Source organism: Macaca nemestrina, chromosome 7, assembly GCF_043159975.1.
Source record: "Macaca nemestrina isolate mMacNem1 chromosome 7, mMacNem.hap1, whole genome shotgun sequence".
NCBI classification, from domain to species: Eukaryota; Metazoa; Chordata; class Mammalia; order Primates; family Cercopithecidae; genus Macaca; species Macaca nemestrina.
Genome location: NC_092131.1, coordinates 166,384,362 through 166,397,084, shown reverse-complemented (window position 1 = coordinate 166,397,084; position 12,723 = coordinate 166,384,362). Strand labels below are relative to the sequence as shown.

The following is a 12,723-nucleotide window of genomic DNA, read 5'->3' as shown; positions in this document are numbered from 1 at the left end:
TTTCATTTTAAGAAGATATGTGTGTATATTTTAAATCATTTTAGGAAAAAAATGAGTCTAGGATGCTATGAAAATGAGTTAATAGAGCTGATCACTAAAGTGAGATTTTGTCTGATGAAAGAATATATTTTGAATCACCTCAACTATATACTCTGAGATATGTTAGTTTATAGGGTATACTTTTATTTTTGTAGAAACAGTTTACATGTCTGAAAGTCTGAATTAATTTATGACTGCTGCTGAGGCATTTCCTATTTATCAGGCATAGAAACCAAGACCAAACATAGAAAAAGAGAAAAATTTTACAAAATTTATAAAAAAATTCTAAGTATACAAACCATGCCTTTAGGATTACAAACACACATCTTGTTTCTTCATTTGCTTTTTTGGCTACTATAACAGAAATGCTTGATGTATGGCTACCAGGAAACTGGAGGTAAACCAAACTGGAATTTGAGAACTTAGGGACACAGCCAACTGAAATATCACTTTTCATGAATTTTAGTGGCCCACAGAAAGTGTGGGTGAAGAGTATAAACTCATCACCAGTACAATAAAAGAAAATTGAAAGTATCTTCCTCACTGAAGAGCAGGAAGCATTATGTTTGTGCTCCAAACCAATAGAAACAGATATTCAGTATTGAAAAGAAAGGAGGCTGGGGTAATAGTGCTGACAGAGTCAACGCAGAGTAGAAGGTGTTTTTGTGTAGTAGCTCACCAAAAGGGTGATTCTCAAAGATCATGTCTGACCCAAAGAACAATTAAAAGGTTAAAGCAAAGCAATACATACAAATATTTCATTTGTTATTGCCCTCCTATCCTACCATTCTTCAACAATTCAGTAGTTGCTACTTGAATGCCCACTGTGTGCACATTATCATAGGGAATCACAGAGCTTGTCTTTAAGATCTGTTGCCTCCAGAGACCTTTTCTGATGTTTATGAAAGGCCTTTGCTGTTCCTGGAATATATTTGTTCAATGAATGAGTGGAAAAAATAATGCAAAGATCTGTAACATGAAGTCTCTGCCACAAGGAGCCTATTGATTGTAAAAGCATTCATAGAGTGCTTCAGAGTTCACAAAATCTATTGACCTACATTATTATCTATAGTAGTCAGTGGTTCCAACTCTGATTTGTATTGGAACCACCTGGGCAGGCTACTTGTTTTTTAATGTATAGATGCTTGCAACCCAACCTGCCTTTGGAAATAGAATCTTGTTGGGAAGTGGGAGAGAATGTGGAGGAAACGGGGAGCAGCATTCCTCAAATGATTCTGGCGTCTGGTCATATTGTGACGGACAATGTCATAGTGAAGAGAACATACTGCTGGCTCTGAAATCAGAGTGGATTTGAAACCAGCCTCTAGCCATTTCTAGTTTTTTAACTTTAAGATTAATCACCCTAAGCCTCAGTTTTCTCATCCATAAAATGGGGAGAATAACAATAGCTAACAACAGCAATAACTAGTCCTTATAGAACTGTTGGCGGGGCGTTCAAGGAGCTGATCCACATAAAGGGCCTATCTTAGGGCTTGTGCTGACTAGGCACACAGTAAAAGTAAACTTTATTAGCAATTGCTAACTATTAGGGCCTGTGACTTATTTCATTTTTAGTAGTAGACCTAGACCAAATAACCACATTCCTTGTCTCTTCTGGGAGAGGCCGTCCTGTCATTTTCTCTCATCTGTTCAGCCACAAGATGGTTAGGGAAGCTCACTCCTCCTGAATTCCAGCCAGTACCAACTAGACCTTTGGTAAGGTCAGGATAGAAGAGACTGTGGCATTTCTAATCCCCCTGGACTTCCCTCTAGAATGAACATGCTTATGTTGTTTCAGGATTTCCACTTAGGCCTTGCCTGGAAACCAGAAGTTAAAGTTATCTAAAAGTGATAAGCTCAGGAACTACATGAAGCATTGATTTGAATCAGTTTCCAAGGTCACCAAAGGTTCAGAAGCTGAGAAAGAGATGGCAGTTTAAGGGTTAGTGGGAGAGGGTCCAGCATTTTACCCACAGGAGAAAATTTTTTTGTAGAAAGAAAAACAAGTTTTTACTGAAGTAAGTGGCCAAGAAAGTAGGTAAAGTTAAATTAATGATAAACTATCATGTCAGTCTCTAAGATAAACAAAATAAGCAGCTGTAATAGCATGAAGTTTATCAGAGTGTGATAGGAAGGTCAGGCATGACAAATTGAGAGACTGGGACATTGAGCTGGCGCATGACAATTATGTAACTCACATTGCTGCTAAATTTAAACACAAGCAGCCTTCTCTGGAGGTGTGTGGGTGGAGAGGTGAAGGGGCAGATTGAAAACAATGGCCTTTATTTTCATAAGGTACTTTAATTTTAGGCCAGCATTGGATGTGAACTTTCAGCTAACTGTACTTTTTGGTAGTTCTGTATTTTTTGAACTGAGGTTACCCTTAGCCCCATGAAACCCCCTGTTTTTCTGTCAAACTACTATATCGAGTGCAGTTTTTTCTGGCCTCCCTGGAAGTGGAAATGTCTGGGCCTTTCCCCTGCAGAACACAAAACATAAACAGAAGGGCATTAAAATGGAAACAGGATCTTGGTTCTCACTGTTTCACCAGGCTCCTTAGCACTGACCTCTGACCCTCATTTAAGATCCCATGGAAAGTCTGGGCATCTGGGGTGTGTAGCTCACTGTGGGAATTTTTTTGTTGTTATGGTTGTTGTTTTCCTCCTCCTGGATTATTTTGGCTTAACCTGAGGCTATGATGTAAAATAAGCCACTTTCAAGAGCTTTCCCTGACCTTGTTTGGGGATAAGGTTAGAAGATGGGATTTGACTACTGGCACTGTCAATTCAAGAATCCATTTTCAAGTTGTTATCTAAAATTCATGTGAGAAAATAAAAAATAGCATTTCTTCCATTCTATGACACTGATGACAGGTACATTTTGATTTTTGAAAACCCATGTAGAATTGTTGAGGATATTGAGTCTTCATGATTTTTTACTCGCATGTTACTTTTTAAAAAAGTAGGCCTCCAGATCAGATAACGTCTTCCACATTTTCTTGAGCTACGCTGTATGACATTATACTCTCACTAAAGAAGTCACCTTTCCTGATCAGTCTATGGGAAAGACCTCAGAGAAGTTAGTTTTTCTTTGAAGGAATTCTATGTGTTCTTCTTGAACAGTCTAAGAGGCTAAAGTCCAGAAATATAATTGGAAGGCAATTTTATTTATATTTATTTATTTATTTTTTAGGCTGTCTCATCCTGTCACCCAGGCTAGAGTGCAGTGACACGATGTCGGCTCACTGCAACCTCCACCTCCTGGGTTCAAGCAATTCTCCTGCCTCAGCTTCCTGAGTAGCTGGGGTTACAGGCATGTGCCACCATGCCTGGCCAGTTTTTGTACTTTCAGTAGAGTTGAAATTTTGCCATGTTGGCCAGGCTGGTCTCAAACTCCCGGCCTCACGTGATCCGCCCGCCTCAGCCTCCCAAAGTGTGCAGATTACAGACATGAACCACCATGACCAATCTGGAAGGCAATTTTAAATATTCTTATTGAGTAGCTAATTTATATGTACATTTAGGAATAATTAGTAAAGGATGTAGAAAATTTTCAATAAAAGCATGAGAGCAGTCCTCCATGATGAGGTGGAGTAATCCTCCCCTCCTTGGTTGGATTGCATTGCATGTCTTAGGGAGAGAGTCTTCTGTTTCACAAGGGCTGAGTCTCGTTTTCAGCCTTTCTCATCCATAGTGGACTTTCTCATGGCTCAGTTCCAGTTAATATAGAAAAGAGTAAGTGTTGTGAAAATTTTGTACTCAAAGGCTGAAAAGTTTTCTTACAAATATTTTCAATTTTTTAAAAGAGAATCTTAACAGCAGCAAATAATTCATCTTTATGAATTCATCTTTTTTCCCTCATGAGAATTCAATGTGCTGTATGAAGAACATATGAAATTCTTATTTTGAGTGGAAGTACTGAGACTTGGCTGGATAAGTGACTTGCCTAAGGTCACTCAGCAAGTCTCACAGCATATAACACTCACATTCTCAGCCTCTAGTGCTGTACTGTTGTATCTATAATAAAAAGAGAAAGGAAAGCCTTTTTGTACTTCTGCAAAGAAAAAGGAACAGCTAGGAATGCACATGTGTGTCCTTTTAAACTCTCTACATGAAAATCCATCTTTTCCAGGAAGCCCTCTCTTACTGGATATACATATGTGGGAGATTCTAAAATCTTTCTAATAAGTGTCTGTTTTTGCTTTAATTTTATTTTAGGACTTATGGTTCTAGAAAGCAGATATATATTTGATCTCTGCAGTACTAAAGCTATAGTTATTTATTAGACAAATGTCTGGAGGAGAAGCAAGGGAGAATATATGACTGCGAGACTAAACAGGCCGCTGAAGGAAGCCGTGAAATAGGTCCTTGCTGTACCATACCACTATTTTTCTCTGAAAATACCTTTACCCCTTGCGCTCTGCTATTCTAGGCCTAGGACCTTTTAAAAGTTTCTTCCTCAACAATGTCTCCTTTATTGATACAGTTTAGTCATCTACCAACACCTACATAACTTCATTTGGCTTGATATTTTTTTCTAAGCATTCTTTATCTTGTTCATGTGTCTGCTCAGTACTTTCAATTCAATATTATATCTTTTCTCATTAATTTTTTTTGAAATTCCACAAGACTAAACATACCGTTCCACACAGAGCAGGTAGTCAATATGAATTTGTTGATTGATTGTAATATGATATAAATCATGGGCACAATAAATTACTTGGCTACATACAGAATTCTTACAACTCTCTCTTCTGTGTGGAGATGGGATAGAACCAGAAGGGTATGTCTGTGTAGGCCACATGTCCCGGTTCAGGGAGTCCCACATGAGGAACATGGTCTTACATGGTAAAATTGAGTTACCTTTAGTAATAGCAGTAACTTATATATGTATAGCTCCTGGGATTTCAAATATATTTTATACCTATTAAGTCACTTGATTTGGGAGTCAATATATATTAACTTCATGTTATGACTGAGGAAACTCATAGGAATTTGGTGATTGTTCTTGTTTGCATCTTGCACGTAGTTGAATCTCAAAACCAGTATTTTGTTTGTTTTTTCTTTAACCTCTTGGTCTGATGCTCTTTCTAACCCGCCAGGCTGCTTCCTTCATTCCTTAAAGCTAACACTGCAGTGGTCAGTTTGTGAATCATCTTGGAATACCATCCCTGCCTTAATTGATATTTGCAAATACTCTGAACAAAGAGAGCCCCACCACTACTATATGCCCTGCATCTCCTGGCATAATAAACTTGTATCCTGAAATAAGTCTTAAAGAACCACACGTAGCTCAAACGTTGTACTCTGAACATATTGAGCTCTTGTGCATCATTTGCCCAGCATGAACCAAAAGGAAGTTTAGTGTAAGCTTCTGGGCCAACTGACCTACCAGAAGGAAGATTATAACATACTTTTCCTTTTTCTCGGAATTGGGAGGGTACATTTAGTAGCAACTTTCTGAACGAGCAGAAAGTCCAATATCTATGAAATTGTCAAAAATGATTAGCTAGTAATACAAAATAGTCATTACCATAATGTGTTTTCAGAGCAACATGCAATAATAAGGTATTTTTAAAAAACTCTTTAAGCCACATGGAATTCTTGGTGGGCTAACTTCTCATCTACCCTCAATGGCACCACCTCCGCCATACCATTTGTGGTGCTTCCTGTTTTGTTTTGTTTTTAAGGGTTGGTTTAATTTCAGCTAGGTTAGACTTCATAGTCTCAAATCTCTTAGGGAGCAAGATCTGACTTAGATCCTTCCATTGAGCCCTGTTACATGCCTACTCTTCGCTGTACAGATCCAGTCTTGCAGATTTAGTGGAGATCATTACCAACCATAAATTTTATGTGCATTAAAGGTAGTTTTCCTCTCTTGTAATCATTATTAATATTTGATGGCCAAGGTATTATTCTTTATCGATAATTTTATAGATCATAGTTAATTTAGAATGAAAAAAATCAGAACTGTAATGCAAAGTAGTGCAGCTCCACTTTAAAAAGTGACCTTGTCAAAGAGGTGCATTTTTACTTCAATTAAATTCAAAGTCAGTCAGTCCCATAGGTAATGTTAGCAATTATAAGAATACTTTGCAAAAGTAGTTAAAAAACACTCAGAGAACTTTTATGTGATGCTAGTTTTTAAAGCAAGAATGACTTTCTTCCAAAACTTCAATTCTTTATGAGATCATTTTGGAGTGTACTGTTACATAAAACATGAGGTCAGTAACTAAGGCTAATTAAATTTTAGTAGGAGCAAAAGTCACCAAAAGGTTTTTGCATTCATCCTACCAATTCTAAAACAGTGATACAATACACCATTAATAGCCTTAGAATTGCTAATTATTTCAACATGAATAGCGATATCAACGCTGTCAGCTTAATTTAATACACTCAGGAGAATTCCTGCAGAATGCATGATTTCTCTATTATTTCCTGGTTTTCACAACCATTAAAAGCTATAAATTCTCTTTCTTCAGAAAGAGAGAGAGATTAGTAGTCTAGAGTCTTCTCACTTTTTTGAGAATGTTAAAGTTGTTATTTTTAAAATAAATGGGAAGTAAAAACAGAATAGAAATTAAAGAATGAGAGTACCCCAGGCTTTATTCTGTGATCTAGTACGAGGTAAATGTTCATAACTCCAAAAGAATTAAAACACTCATGCCTTCCATTAGTTCCAATGGAGTTCTCACTCAGGGAATAACCTTAGACTTGGGGTTGAAAGTGTCTTTTTTTTCTGGAGGGAAACTAAAATTAAAGCCTGGAGGAGTGAAAGTTATAAGAAGTTGATTAAATAAACAAGAAGGTTTTATTTATTAGAAACTTTAGTAAGTTAAAAGGAAGAAGTGAGTCACTCATTTCATAACGTACACTATTTAGAAGACAATAGGAAGCAACTACAGTTTTTTTTCATGGAAGAAAGATGAGTTAAAATGGATTCTACAAAACATTAATTTGATAGTAGCAAACTAAAAACTACTGGTTTAGACTCTAAAATCATGGACTCTGAGAGTTAGTCAAAACCTTCAAGATCGTCTAAGTTTCTAATGGATATATTTCCTCCACAACATCCCTTATTGACCAATCTTGGTTTGCATATCTCTAGTGAAACTTAGCACCTCATTTTCAGAATATTCTAATTGTTCGAAAATTTTCTTCACACCAAATACTGTCATCCTTGAATATTCACTCATTTGCTGGTTTAGTGTCTCTGTAATGTGGTCCTTGACATGCTTTTAGGTGCCAAACAGGAAAGCATCTTTTAATTTTAACGGTGGTATATATTTCAACATACATTCACAAATATACTAGTGATCCCAACTCATGATTTCACAGATGATGATTGCTAAGAATGAAGTTAAGTAGAAAAAAGTGAGTCCATGTAAAGCTCAGTTGAGAAAACCATTACATAAATGTTAAAATGTATGTGAATATGAATATGGCTGAAGCCGTGAAGGTGATTACATAAAAGGCCAAGCATGAAAAATAGTCCTGTAGGTCTACAGTGTGGGCACCAGAGCAGACACCATACTCCTGCCTAATGGTGGAAGAGCTGTGCTGTCATGAGATTAGTCAGGAAGAGTAAATGAACCGAGACCAGGAGGAGAGGTAGAAAGCTGCTGTCATAAAGGAACAGGCATAGTGATGGCTTGCACTACAGTGGAGGCAGCAGAAATGTTGAGAAAGAAGTCTATCAGTGAGGTCATGGAAAGAACACTGTCCTGCATGTCAGAGGACTTAGATGTTGGTCCAACCTCTCTTCCAATTAAACCTCCCCTTATTCCTACAGGTCTCAGTTTGCTTCATCTGTGGAATGGAGATGGTTTCCTGTGTGAGCATGAAAATTTCTCCCAGCTCTGAAGACCTTTGATTTTGTAAGAATCATTGTGAAGGTGTGGGCTTGGCAAATGGATGGAAAGATGAGCAATGGGAGAGGAAAGAATTGAAGAGGACTGTGAGGTTTGAAGAATGGGTAACTAGCATCATTCACAGAAATGAGAGGGACAAGGGGTGAGAATAATCGGGAATCAGTGGGTGAAGAAAGACTGGTTTGGATCTGTTGCAATGGAGAGGCCAATGACATTTCTTTGTGATGTCTAACTGGTCCGTGGACAGAGAAAAAGGTGAAACTTTGTTTACTTGTCTGTAAAATAGGAATGAGGTGATATATAGAGATGTGGGGATCGCTTACATAGAGATAGCAGGTGAAACCATGGAAGTGACAAAAACTCTCGGTAAGGAAAGGGAGGATAAAAAATGCAGTTAAGGGAGATAACATTTGTTGTGAAGCTACTACGTGCTATGCACATTATCTATTTCATCTCATTTAAACCTCACAAAAGTCTTGTGGACTATGGGTAATTCCCTCCATTTTATGTGTTAGAAAAAAATGATGCTCAGCAAGGTCCCAGATTGCATAAGAATTAACATATTGCTCAGATTTGAACCAGTCTCTCTGACTCCAAAATCTACATGGCGCTGGTCTAATGTGAAACATTGACAATGAGAAGGGATGAGGACACAGCCTAGGAGTTCTCAGAAGGGTGGAAGAAGAACCCTTGAAATTTTGATAGTGCGAGGTCAGTTCAGCCAAAGCTGGACAGAGGGGAAGGAGGGAAAATCATATTCAAAATTGCAGAGAAGTCAAGGGGAATAAGAACTATAAAAAAATTGGGTCAGTGGGGGGATTGAAGGAGGCCAATTATGCCACCTCAGAGGTTTCTAATATATTGATTGGGGTGAACCTGAGAAGGAAGGGTGCAGATTATGAAAATGGTAATTATAATACTAAATATATACTGAGCACTTAATATATGCCAGACACTTTTCTAAGTGACTGATATGTATTAACTTTTAATCCCAACAACTGGCTTATTGAATGGTTTAGGCTCAGTAGGGTTCAAGGCAGGAAACAGTTTTATCCTCTCCTGATACAGCTTTTCAGTCACATCCCATCATTTCTCCATGACTACTTCTGGATGATATGTTGGGCAAATCTCCTAACTTTTTTTGATCCTTTTCAGGTACTGTATTAGAAACTAACATCCATACATTAATATAATGGATGCCATTTTGTAGCAAAAAATGATGTTCTTTATATAGTGACATAAAATACTAAAGGGGAAAAAGAGCAGGAGAGTGAATACCATAAACTATATGTAATAAAAAAGAAAGCATATATATTCATATTTAATTATGTATGCACTAAATATCACTTGGAATATCACCAAGGAAGAAATACAAATATTTGCTGATGGGAAGGAGAAGTTATTGGCTGGAATAACTGTAGAGGGAGGGAAACTTTTCACTGAATATCTTTTTAGTCTCCTTGACTTTTAATCTATGTGAATGTATTACTATTGATCTCAGTCGGCTATTGCTACAATAATGATGTACAACAACCATCCTCAAACTCAGGCAATATGCTTTGTTTCTCATGCTCATGGGCAAGTGGTTCGGCTGAGTGGCTCTGCATCAGGCTGCAGTTGTTCAGGTTGCCTGTAGTAGTTTGCAAGGGACTGAATATTTGTGTCACCCCCTCCACTACTCAGATGTTGAAAGCCTAACCTTCAATGTGGTGCTATTAAGAGGTGAGGCCTTTGGGAGGCAATTAAGTCATGAAGGTGGCGCCTTCATGAATGAGTAAAGGGGACCCTAAAGAGCTCACCCTCTTTTGCCCATGTGAGGATACAATGAGAAGATGACAGTTTGCCACCTGGAAGAGGACCCTGATTATAAGGGCACCCTGATCCCAGATTTCAAGCCTCTAGAAAAGCGAGAACTAAATTTCCATTGTTTATAAACCACCCAGTCTAAGCTATTTTGTTATTGCAGGCCAAACTAACTAAGATATAGCTCTACTCCATTTGTCTCATTATGAGGTCCCAGCTGGAGGGGCAGTCTTTCTGGGGCATGTTCTTCTCTTAGTGAAGTCAGGAATTTCCAGAGGGTGACAGAAAACACTCATGCTTTCAACTGCAGGCCTGGGCTTGGAATGTTCACATACTCACTTCCAACCCAATGCTTAAATAAGCAAGGCAGCATACTCCTCCAGAGTTAAAGGGGCGTGAGTCATTGCTGAACAATGGTCTACCTGCCTCTTTAAAAAGTATTTTAAGTCCACTTGAGCCTAAGATCAAAATTGTAATCTCTCATCCAATCTCAGACTTCTCCCTTCCCCACTGTGGCTCAGCAGATCAGGCTTGACCCATATTTAGAAATTTATGGTAGGCGTCGGGGGTGGTGGTTCATGCCTGTAATCCCAGCACCTTGGGAAGCTGAAGTAGGTGGCTCACCTGAGGTCAGGAGTTCAAGACCAGCCTGGCCAACATGGCAAAACCCTGTCTCTACTAAAAATACAAAAATTAACTGGGTGTGGTGGTGCACGCCTATAGTCCCAGTTACTCAGGAGGCTGAGCAGGAGAATCACTTCAACCAGGGAGTCAGAGGTTGCAGTGGGCAGAGATTACAGCCACTGCACTCCAGCCTGGACAACAGAGCAAGACTCTGTCTAAAAAACAAAAAACAAAAAACAAAAAAAACAAAAAAAAAAAAGAAAGGAAAAAAAAAGAAGTTTATGGTAGGGAATGGGACTATGCTAAGTTTCTTTTCTTCTCTCCCTCCTTCCCTCCTTTCCTTCCCCACTTATTTTTCTTTCTTCACTTTTCCTACTTTCTAACCTTCAGATACTACTAAAATTTCTGGCTTCTTAAAAGTTGGGTATAAGAAAGAGGTATAATGAGAAGGGAAGAGCTATTTCTTTTTTTAAAAAATATTGCTTTAAAAATTTTTTACTTTAAGTTCTGGGGTACATGTACAGAACATGCAGATTTGTTACATAGGTATACATTTGCCATGGTGGTTTGCTTTACCTATCAACTCGTCATCTAGGTTTCAAGCCCTGCATGCATTAGGTGTTTGTCCTAATGTTCTCCCTCCCCTTGCTCCGCACCCCATGACAGGCCTCAGTGTGTGTTGTTCACCTCCCTGTGTCCATGTATTCTCATTGTTCAACTCAAACTTAAGAGTGACAACATGTGGTGTTTGGTTTTCTGTTCCTGTGTTAGTTTGCTGAGGATGATGGCATCTAGCTTCATCCATGTCCCTGCAAAGGACATGATCTCATTCTTTTTATGGCTGCATAGTATTCCATGGTATATGTGTACCACATTTTCTTTTTTCAGTCTGTCATTGATGGTCTGGGTTGCCATGTCTTTGCTATTGTAAATACTGCTGCAATAAACATACATGTGCATGTGTCTTTATAGTAGAATGATTTATATTCCTTTGGGTATATACCCAGTAATGGGATTTCTGGGTCAAATGGTATTTCTGATTCTAGATCCCTGAGGAATCACCACACTGTCCTCCACAATGGTTGAACCAATCTACATTCCCATCAACAGTGCCAAAGTGTTTCTAATTCTTCACAGCCTCATCAGCATCTATTGTTCTTGATTTTTTAATAATCACCATTCTGACTGGTGTGACATGGTATCTCATTGTGGTTTTGATTTGCATTTCTTTAAAGATCACTGATGATGACCTTTTTTTCCATATGTTTGTTGGCCACAGAAATGTCTTATTTTGAGAAGTGTCTGTCCATATCCTTTGCCCACTTTTTGATGGGGTTGTTTTTTTCTTGTAAATTTGTTTAAGTTTCTTGTAGGTTCTGGATATTAGACCTTTGTCAGATGGGTAGATTGTAAAAATTTCCTCCCATTCAGTGGGTTGTCTGTTCACTCTGGTGCTAGTTTCTTCTGCTGTGCAGAAACTCTTTAGTTTAATTAGATCCCATTTGTCATTTTTGGCTTTTGTTGCAATTGCTTTTGGTGCTTTCGTCATGAAGTCTTTGCCCATGCCTATGTCCTGAATGGTATTGCCTAGGTTGTCTTCTAGGATTTTTATGGTTTTGGGTTTTACATTTAAGTCTTTAATCTGTCTTGAGTTAATTTTTATATAAGGTATAAGGAAGGAGTCCAGTTTCAGTTTTCTGCGTATGGCTTGCCAATTTTCCCAACACCATTTATTAAATAGGGAATCTTTTCCCCATTGCTTGTTTCTGTCAGGTTTGTCAAAGATCAGATGGTTGTAGATGTGTGGTATTATTTCTGAGGTCTCTGTTCTGTTCTATTGATCTATTTGTCTGTTTTGGTACCAGTACCATGCTGTTTTGGTTACTGTAGCCTCATAGTATAGTTTGAAGTTATACAGTGTGATGCCTCCAGCCTTGTTCTTTTGGCTTAGGATAGTCTTGGCTGTAAGTGCTCTTTTTGATTCCATTTGAAATTTAAAGCAGTTTTTTCTAATTCTGTGAAGAATGTCAATGGTAGTTTGATGGGAATAGCATTGAATCTATAAATTACTTTGGGCAGTATGGCCATTTTCATGATATTGATTCTTCCTATCCATGAGGACAGAATGTTTTTCTATTTGTTTATGTCCTCTCTTATTTCCTTGAGCAGTGGTTTGTAGGTCTCCTTGAAGAGGTTGGGAAGAGCAAGTTCTAATGTCTTTGGGGTCTTATGTGTGGCCCAGGGAAATGTACTGGTTCTGTGTTTCATGAAAGACTTTGTGGGTTCTTTTCAGATTCATGGCAGAGACCTCATGCTGCATCGTGCCTTGTTATAGGTGATGCACCTCTGAATAACTACACCTGGCTCCTGTTTCTGGTCTGCTTCTC

The 12,723-nt window shown here is 38.3% G+C and overlaps 1 long non-coding RNA gene across 2 annotated transcripts in view; it reads left to right on the top strand.

The window, feature by feature from the left end:
* LOC105492829 (uncharacterized) overlaps positions 1-12,723 on the top strand; it is a 313,905-nt gene that overhangs the window by 158,716 nt on the left and 142,466 nt on the right. For both annotated transcript variants that reach the window (XR_011606184.1, XR_011606183.1), the window contains one exon: positions 7,831-8,164. This is a non-coding gene — a long non-coding RNA (uncharacterized lncRNA). The remainder of the gene's footprint in view (positions 1-7,830; positions 8,165-12,723) is intronic.